Genomic DNA, 9,545 nt, shown 5'->3' on the forward strand with positions numbered 1-9,545 from the left:
AATAATGTTCTTTCCCCGGACTTCGTCCAAGCTGAAGGTGTCCCTCAGGGAGGTGTTCTAAGCACAAAACTTTTTCTCCTTGCTATAAATGATTTGGCCTCTGTTCTTCCACCCAATATTTGGTCATCACTCTATGTTGATGACTTCGCTATTGCTTGTGCAGGCGCTGACTCATCTCATTGCAGTTTCTCTCCAGCATGCGGTCGACCGTGTTTCCACTTGGGCCACCACGCATGGGTTTAAATTTTCAAGTACCAAAACTCACCAAATTACTTTCACTAGACGCTCTGTCATCTCCGATCATCCTTTGTATCTCTATGGCTCTCGTATCCCCGAACGTGATACAGCCAGGTTTCTAGGCTTTCTCTTTGACCATAGGTTATCCTGGAAACCTCACATTACCTCTCTGAAGGCAACTTGTCACAGCCGGCTAAACCTTCTTAAAACCCTTGCTCATCTTTCCTGGGGAGCTGATCGTCGAACTCTGCTTCGCCTACATTCAGCCCTCGTTTTATCAAAACTCGATTATGGTGACCAGATTTATTCAGCGGCCTCTCCTGCTACTCTCTCTAGCCTTAACCCCATCCATCACCAAGGATTACGTTTATGCCTTGGTGCTTTTCGCTCTTCCCCTGTTGAGAGCCTCTATGCAGAAGTGAATGTTCCATCCTTGTCTGATCGCCGTGATACCCATTGTCTTCGCTACTATGTACGCTCTCACGATCTCCACAATCCTTCTATTTATAGAATGGTCACCGATATTAGTAGACATTCTTTATTTGTTCGCTGCCCCTGTTTGCTCCGTCCCTTTTCTCTTCGCCTACATTCGCTCTTGTCTTCCCTTCAGTTACCACCTTTATATGTTCATGTAGCATCTCACTTTTCCTTACCTCCCTGGGAAGTTCCAGCTGTTCGGGTCTGTTCTTTCTCACTCCCTTGCTGGAAAGCCCAACTGCCTACGGTGGCTTCCCGATCTCTTTTTCTTGATCACTTCCACTTTCATTCTCATGCCATCACTGTGTACACAGATGGCTCTAAGTCTTCAGACGGCGTCGGATTCGCAGCAGTGTTTTCGGACAGGGTCGTGTGGGGGCATTTACTATCTTCAGCTAGCATTTTTACTGCTGAATTGTATGCCATTTTTGCAGCACTTATTCGTATCGCATCTATGCCTGTGTCATCATTTGTGGTAGTCTTAGACTCCCTTAGTGCTCTACAGGCTATACGAAAATTTGATACATCTCACCCCCTAGTTCTCCGTATCCAACTTTGGCTATGCCGTATCTCTACCAAGCATAAAGATATTGTTTTTTGTTGGGTCCCTGGTCATGTCAACGTACAGGGCAATGAACAGGCAGACACTGCTGCGCGATCAGCAGTACATGACCTACCAATTTCCTATAGAGGTGTTCCATTTCTGGACTATTTTGCTGCAATAGCTACCCACCTTCACACCCGTTGGCAACAACGTTGGTCAACTCTGCTTGGTAACAAACTTCATTCTATTGAACCAAGCATAGGTTACTGACCGTCTTCTTGTCATCAGTGCCGAGGCTGGGAGACCACTCTCTCCCGTCTTCACATTGGCCACACTCGTCTTACTCATGGGTATCTCATGGAGAGGCACCCTGTTCCTCTCTGTGAGCAGTGTCAAGTTCCAGTATCGATTAGCCACATTCTGTTAGACTGCCCTCTCTATCAACGAGCACGCAGAATTCACCTCCAACACCGTCTTCGTTCTACTACTCTCTCTTTACCTTCCCTTCTTGCTGATGGACCCTCCTTTAATCCTGACTCTCTCATTGACTTCTTGACAATGACTGACTTACTCCACAAGCTCTGATGATGATACCTTTCGCACTCCCCTCAGCCCTTTCTAGCTCAGTCTCTTGCTGCCCTTTACCCTTTCACCATCCACTGCCCTGCTGTTATCCATAACCTATTACTCATCCATCTCCCTTTTGCCACCTGATGCCCTCGCTTCCTTCCTGCCCTGCAGCGCTGTATAGCCCTTGTGGCTTAGCGCTTCTTTTTTATTATAATAATAATGCCGATGTTTTCATTAATAGCTAAAATGAAAATATCTTGCCTTATATTTTATTTGACTTGTGTATGTAAGCGGGATGTAACAATTACACCACTCATTGTGCTTGCTCTTGGAGAGCTTTGATTGGCCGCCAGCACTTGTTAACTACCTGCCCACTCATTATGTAGTTTTGTCTGAGCCGCTGTCTATAGAGTAGCTGTGACAAGTCACGTGACACCTCTGATGTCAGAGCTGTAGTCCTTACCTCACTATCACTGCTTTTCTAAGAAGAAACATCTCTCTCGTCTCTCTCTGGTTGTTCATTCAAATTCAAATTCAAATTCAAAGTTTATTCTCTATGAGGATTACAATGCTGAGTTTACAGAATTTGGTTATTGTGTGGTTTACATGTAGTTGAATAATAATTACAGAGTGTACCACTAGAACACTTAGCATGGCTAGGCATTTCGGGCAGACTTAGATTAAATCTTAGGTTTAAAATATTACAAAATTATGAGGTAAGTTGGTATTATGGCTAAGTGACTAAATACTAGTTTGTGAGTTTAGCAATGTGAATGCTTTTGTTTTGGCACTATACATAGTTTCAGTATTGGAGTATCACTTATGACTAGTTAAGATTCATTATTTTAAGATTGAGATTGATATTTCTGTTTATGGTCAAATGGGTGAGTGAGTGTAAGTGTGAACCACCAGGTGGTATTCGAAATTATTAGTTGACAGGGTGTATCAGGGAGATAAGATGTTTTCTGATGGTAGTTTTGAAGGTGATGAATGTGTCTGCAGTTCTAGAGTTTTCAGGTAGGGTGTTCCAGATTTTAGGGCCTTTGACATACATTGAATTTTTGTAAAGGTTTAGTCGGACACGGGGAATGTCATAGAGATGTTTGTGTCTGGTGTTATGCCTGTGGGTTCTGTCACAACTATCAAGAAAGCGTTTTAAGTCAAGGTTAATATTGGAATTTAAGGTCCTGTAGGTGTAGATTGCACAGTAGTAAGTGTGGATGTACTGAACAGGGAGTAAGTTTAGATCTATGAAGAGTGGGGGGGTGTGTTGCCAGGGATGGGATTTAGTGATTATTCTTACTGCGGCTTTTTGTTGGGTTATTATTGACTTTAGGTGTGTTGCTGCAGTTGAACCCCAAGCACAGATAGCATAGGTGAGGTATGGATATATAAATGAATGGTATAGTGTTAGAAGGGCAGTTTGCGGCACGTAGTATCGTATCTTGGAGAGGATCCCAACCGTTTTGGATACTTTTTTGGTTATGTGTTGGATATGGGTGCTGAAATTCAGGTTGTTGTCGAGGTATAGGCCTAGGAATTTGCCCTCATTATGTCTGGCAATTAGAGTGTTGTCGATCTTAATGTTAATTTGCGCATCTCCTGCTCTTCTACCAAACATAATATAATAGGTTTTGTCAGTGTTAAGCGTAAGTTTATTGGCTGTCATCCAAGTCGATATTTTGATCAGCTCATTAACAATGGTGTTGAGAGTGGCAAGATTAGGGTGAGAGATGACATAAGTCGTGTCGTCAGCAAAGAGAATGGGTTTCAGGTGTTGAGATACGTTTGGAAGATCATTGATGTATATGAGGAAGAGCAGGGGACCAAGGACACTTCCCTGTGGAACTCCAGTATCAAGTGGCCGTGTTGTTGATGCTGTGTCTTTAATGGTGACATACTGATACCTATTAGCAAGGTAAGATTTGAAATATGCAAGCGCATGGCCTCTTATAATGGTCAAGTTTGTGGAGTAGGATGCCGTGGTCTACTGTGTCAAAAGCTTTTCTTAGGTCAATAAAAATTCCTAGTGGATATTCCTTATTTTCCGATGCTGTGTAAAGCAGATCTAGCAATTTTATGGTTGCATCGTTAGTGCTTTTATTTTTCCTGAATCCAAATTGGCAGGGGTTGAGTATGTTTTGTGCCGTTATAAATGAATATAGTCTCCTGTGCACGAGTTTCTCAAAGATTTTGGATAGCAATGGTAAGTTTGATATTGGCCTATAGTTGTTTAAATCTGTAGGGTCACCACCTTTATGTATTGGTGTAACCCTTGCCATCTTGAGTAGTTTCGGGAAGGTGCTAGTTTCTAGTGAATTGTTAAAAAGTAATGAGATAGCATGCGAGAGGACATGGGCCGCTCGCTTGTACAATAATGGTGGGACATGAGACAGATTCCCTGAGTTATTTTTGAGTTACTTTATAATCTCGGTGACTTCCGTGGGCTCAGTTGGTGCAAGATAGAAGGAATTTGGGAAATTCCCATCTAGGTAGTCCCCGGCATGGGCATTGGTACGTGGGATTTTATTGGCAAGATTAGATCCTATGGTTGAGAAGAAGTCGTTTATCTTGTTAGCTGTGTCAGTGGGATGCAGTGGTGTTTCATTAGGTTTAGTTAGGACAATATTCTTGTTTTTTTTCAGTTTGTGGGTCCCTAGAATCTGAGAGAGTGTTTTCCAGGTCTTTTTTATATCTCCTCTTGTGTCAGTGAATCTACTGGAGTAGTATAGTTGTTTGGCTTTCTTTATTACTTTGGTGAGGACTGATGAATAGTGTTTAAGAATATCTTTGTGTATTAGGCCCTGTCTATATTGCATGCTATGCATGCTGTGCCTTAAAATGCAGCTCCCTCCCTAGGGCTGACAGAGCACCAGACGATGCCATATTGTCTGTTCCCTGAGGTATAGACTCAGAGTGGACAAAAGTATGAGAATATAGGAAACAAAAAGGGAAAATAACTAGAATTTGAGAGGAAAGGAGATAGTACTCTATTCTCTGTCAGAAATATGCTGCCACTACTTGCTCTTTTAACAGTGGAAGAGATAAAAGTAGCTAAAGTCATAGGCTAAGGGGGAGACATGGAATTTGGGTTAGAGCAGGAAAAACTCAGTGAGAAATAACAGGATAACAATAACAAGGTAGTGGATCCTGATAAGTATGGGCTCTAAGGGTAACTTGGCCTGAGAATTGAGCAGTAGGCACCTTATCAGGGGCTTGACTCTCCAGAAGGCAAAAAATTTAAATCATTACCGTTTGCCATTTAAATTCTGACAAATGGACCTTATATACATGGCTCAAAGGGGGAAGCAAAACGTACCTAAATATTTTTTTTTTTTTTAACACGTCGGCCATTTTCCACTGAGGCAGGGTGACCCAAAAAAAGAAAGAAAAAACTTTCATTATTCAACACTTTCACCATCACTCACACATAATCACAGTCTTTGTAGAGGCACTCAGATACAACAGTTTAGATGTCCCTCCAAACTGCCAATATCCCACTACTGACCACTACCCCACCTTCCTCTTAACAAACATTAGTAAACAACCCCTGGAATACAAGGTCTCTTTTAGACTCCATGATGAAGCCTCAAGTAACTTCACAGCAAAGGTAGGTACGGTTGACTTGCCTGCAGCATTCTCCAATGCCAATGGTGTCGATGATTGGACAGACATATTTCTTAACAAATTACTTAGACTATATAACAAACATTGTCCCATAAAAACGAAACAGATTACGAATAAATGGCTAGGTTGCCCATGGCTAACTAACAGCATACTAAGATCCATTGGTAAGAAACGTCAGTATGAAAAACAATATAGACAGGGCTTAATACACAAAGATATTAACCCGTAAACAGTCCAAGCAGATCTACATTCATATGCGTAGTGCTCCAAAAGTAGATCTACGTTTTTTTTTACATATTTTCAAATATAACAAAAAAAAAGTAGATCAAAGTTTTTTACACGTTTTCAAATGTAAAAAAAAAGAAAAAAGTTCTACTTTTTTTACATATACTTTCAAATGTTGAAAGAACGTATATATACGTTTGGACCATTTATGGGTTAAACACTACGCATCTGTCCTCGCCAAATTATTCCAATAGATTCACTGAAACAAGAGGAGATATAAAAAAGACCTGGAAGACACTCAGATTCTGAGCACCCACAAACTGAAAAAACTAAGGATATTGTCCTAACTAAACTGAATGAAACACAACTACAGCTTATTGATACAGTTAACAAGATACATGTATGTAGATGAATGGTTCACAGAACCGACACATTGATAAATTAGACACATGTGCAACTCTTGGGTATCTTTATTAAGGAAACGTTTCGCCACACAGTGGCTTCATCAGTCCATACACAGGAGAAACTTGAAGAACAGGAGGAGAATGACGTATTCTATTCAAGATTGATGGACTGACCACATCGACTCAAGGTTGAGGGACTGATTATCTCATTCTCCTCCTGTTCTTCAAGTTTCTCCTGTGTATGGACTGATGAAGCCACTGTGTGGCGAAACGTTTCCTTAATAAAGATACCCAAGAGTTGCACATGTGTCTAATTTATCAATGTGTCGGTTCTGTGAACCATTCATCTACAAACCTGTCAGACACTGCAACTTCTTGGGATCTTAATACTTGGGAATTCTTCGCTTGCCTAACCCTTGGGCACGACCTACTTCCATATTGGGCCAATGTGACACCACCTATGACTGCTGCACCTCTCCTGCCTACGGTTTATAAGCTGCTTCTCCGCTCATATACCGTATTCTATTCAAGATTGATGGACTGACCACATAGACTCAAGGTTGAGGGACTGATTACTTCATTCTCCTCCTGTTCTTCAAGTTTCTCCTGTGTATGGACTGATGAAGCCACTGTGTGGCGAAACGTTTCCTTAATAGAGATACCCAAGAGTTGCACATGTGTCTAATTTATCAAGATACATGTAACTGACTTTTTCTCAACCATAGGATCAAATCTCACCAGTAAAATCCCAGGTACCAACACCCAAGCAAGTGATTATTTAGATGGGAATTTCCCAACCTCCTCCTCTCTTGCACCAACCGAGCCCACTGAAGTCACCACGATTTTTAAGCCACTTAAAAACAAACCAGGAAATCTGATTCAAGTCCCACTATTATTGTACAAATAAGCACCTCATGCCCTTTTGCCTGCTATTTCATTACTCTTTAACAAATCACTAGAAACTAGCACTTTCCTGACACTACTCAAGGTAGCAAGGGTTACACCAATACATAAAGGTGGTGACCCCATAGATGTAAACAACTACAGGCCAATATCAAACTTATCGTTGCTATCCAAAATCTTCAAGAAACTTGTACATAAGAGATTATATTCCTTTATAACAGTGCAGAGCATCCTCAACTCCTGCCAATTTGGCTTCAGGAAAAGCAAAAGCACAAACAGCGTAATTGTAAAAACGCTAGACCTGCTGCTGTGCGGATGAATACCAGCTCCTGTGCTAGACAGCACACTTCACCACTTTTCAAAAGCCTGAACTTGCTAAATATATGAAACATAAACTCATATTATTGTGCCTACTACATATATAGAGAATAAAACTCCAATATAAACCCTCCACTTAAACTTCTCCTTTATAGCTACAACAGAACACAGTCACAATACAAGGCATAAGGCACTCTTCAACATCCCTTGTGTCAGTCTCACACTATGTAGATATGCAATGCACATAAAGGGCCTGAAGATCTGGAATTCACTACCTAAACTGGTAGAGGATCCCCGGACTATTTATAAATTTAGGACTTTGCTTAAAAATCATCTCATCTCTCAGTACTAACCAAACCAACCAAAACAACTTCTAATCAGTTATTTTGTTATATTATATGACCTCTAGCCTATTAAACATCTGCCAGTCTATGAAATATTACTGCTTAAACCATTAATTGTAATATTGTTTTTATTATACCTTGCATTAGTATTAAGATTAAATAAAGATTTTAATAAAAGTTAACCATTTATCTTATCCAGATTTAAGTAGTTATTATATACTAGGATTAGTCTGCCTGAAATATCCCAGCATGATAGTGGCTTTCTCTGTACTTAGCAAACGAAAATTCTAATTACACATTGTAACCTTTACAAAGAAATAAAATCTTTATTCTTTATTCATAATAGGTGACTCTCCTTCCAAGCAGTAACATCCCCCCCTCCTCTCCTCCACCTTCTACTTCCAGCTCTCCCCTGACAGGTAAGTGACAATTAAATTTTCATTTACTGTACAGTATTTCATTTAGATTTTCATTTATTAATTTTTACAGTTTCCCTGTGTTGTATAATTTTATCTGCGCTGTATGACCCTTGTTGGTTTAGCGCTTCATTTTTTATTGTAATAATGTATAATTTTATACATTGTTTTATGTAGTAGTTAGTACATTATTAATATATTATTATATTGTCATTTGGGGTCTGGAATGGATTAATTCTATTTACATTATTCTTTATGGGAAAAATTGCTCTGGTTGTCAAATCGACATTTGGAACAAATTAAATTAAAAAACCGAGGTTCCACTGCAAATCTTTTGATTATGTAATGGAAGGGGGTAATTAGGTTTGATCTAAAGAAGAGGAGGGGAGCTCAAATTCCTTGGATCAGGAGTTCTTCACTGGTATTAAGCCATCCCTTATAATGGGGTATATCCTGTGATTTATTATTGATTTCCGACTTCTCTGATTTACTGTACTGACTTCTCTTAGTTTTAACTGCTCCATTTATAGCCATATTTTTTTTTCCTTACTTTCTATGTCTATCAGTTGACTTGTCAGGAGAGACATACCTGTCAAATTTAGGAACAGTCATAAGCAGAGTAGAGGAAAAAACAACACCTGCCCTCTATAATGGTTCCATCTTTAAAATACAGATTCTGAGTGATTTCTTAACTTTTACAAACATGCTACATCATATGTGACCCTTTCCTTCCATTGCTGCTGATATTCACTCAACATCTCCACCTTTCTTCCCTCTACCATCTCTCACTTTTGCCATGGTGGTACAAGTTTAATAGTCAGGAAAGAACATAATGCTTTCTTATACAGGTTTTAATCAGATGATAACTCGTCAGTTGTTAAATGCCCGCCGGCTTACCAGAGCTAGGCTTAAGAGCAAAGGATCACTGAATGGTAGTGTTTCCTAAGGAACAGGTGTCTCGAAGATAATTTCTTCTTGCTGTGTACTTCTAAATGGCCCACACAGGTTTAGTGCTTTCCTGTAATATTATAATAATATCTGATCATCCACTGGCATACTAACAAATATAAGAGTAATGGAGATCTTAAGTTGTTGACTTTCCTGGTAAGTGTACATCAACACACAGGTGACTGACCAATAGGGCCACACATCACCTAGTGGTAGGTGGGGTAATCAAGTTTGATCTAAGAAAGAGGAAAGTGGCTTAACTGCTGGGATGAACAGGTCTTCATCAGTATTAAGGCACCCCTCTTAAAGGGTATATTTACTCTACATGTGACCAAAGAAACAAAAATCAGATGAATTTTACAGGCATTATGAGTATCAATTTATTAATACTTTATATTTTATCAGACCTTACTAAATGCCAGTTAGAAACTCATTTTGTAGAAACTATAGTTTCTACAGAAACAATTATTATCTAAGTTCTGATACACACTTGTATTCATCTCTTGTACGGTTTGTTCTCTAACATTCCCTG

The sequence above is a fragment of the Cherax quadricarinatus genome, chromosome 54 (genome assembly GCF_038502225.1).
Source record: "Cherax quadricarinatus isolate ZL_2023a chromosome 54, ASM3850222v1, whole genome shotgun sequence".
NCBI classification, from domain to species: domain Eukaryota; kingdom Metazoa; phylum Arthropoda; class Malacostraca; order Decapoda; family Parastacidae; genus Cherax; species Cherax quadricarinatus.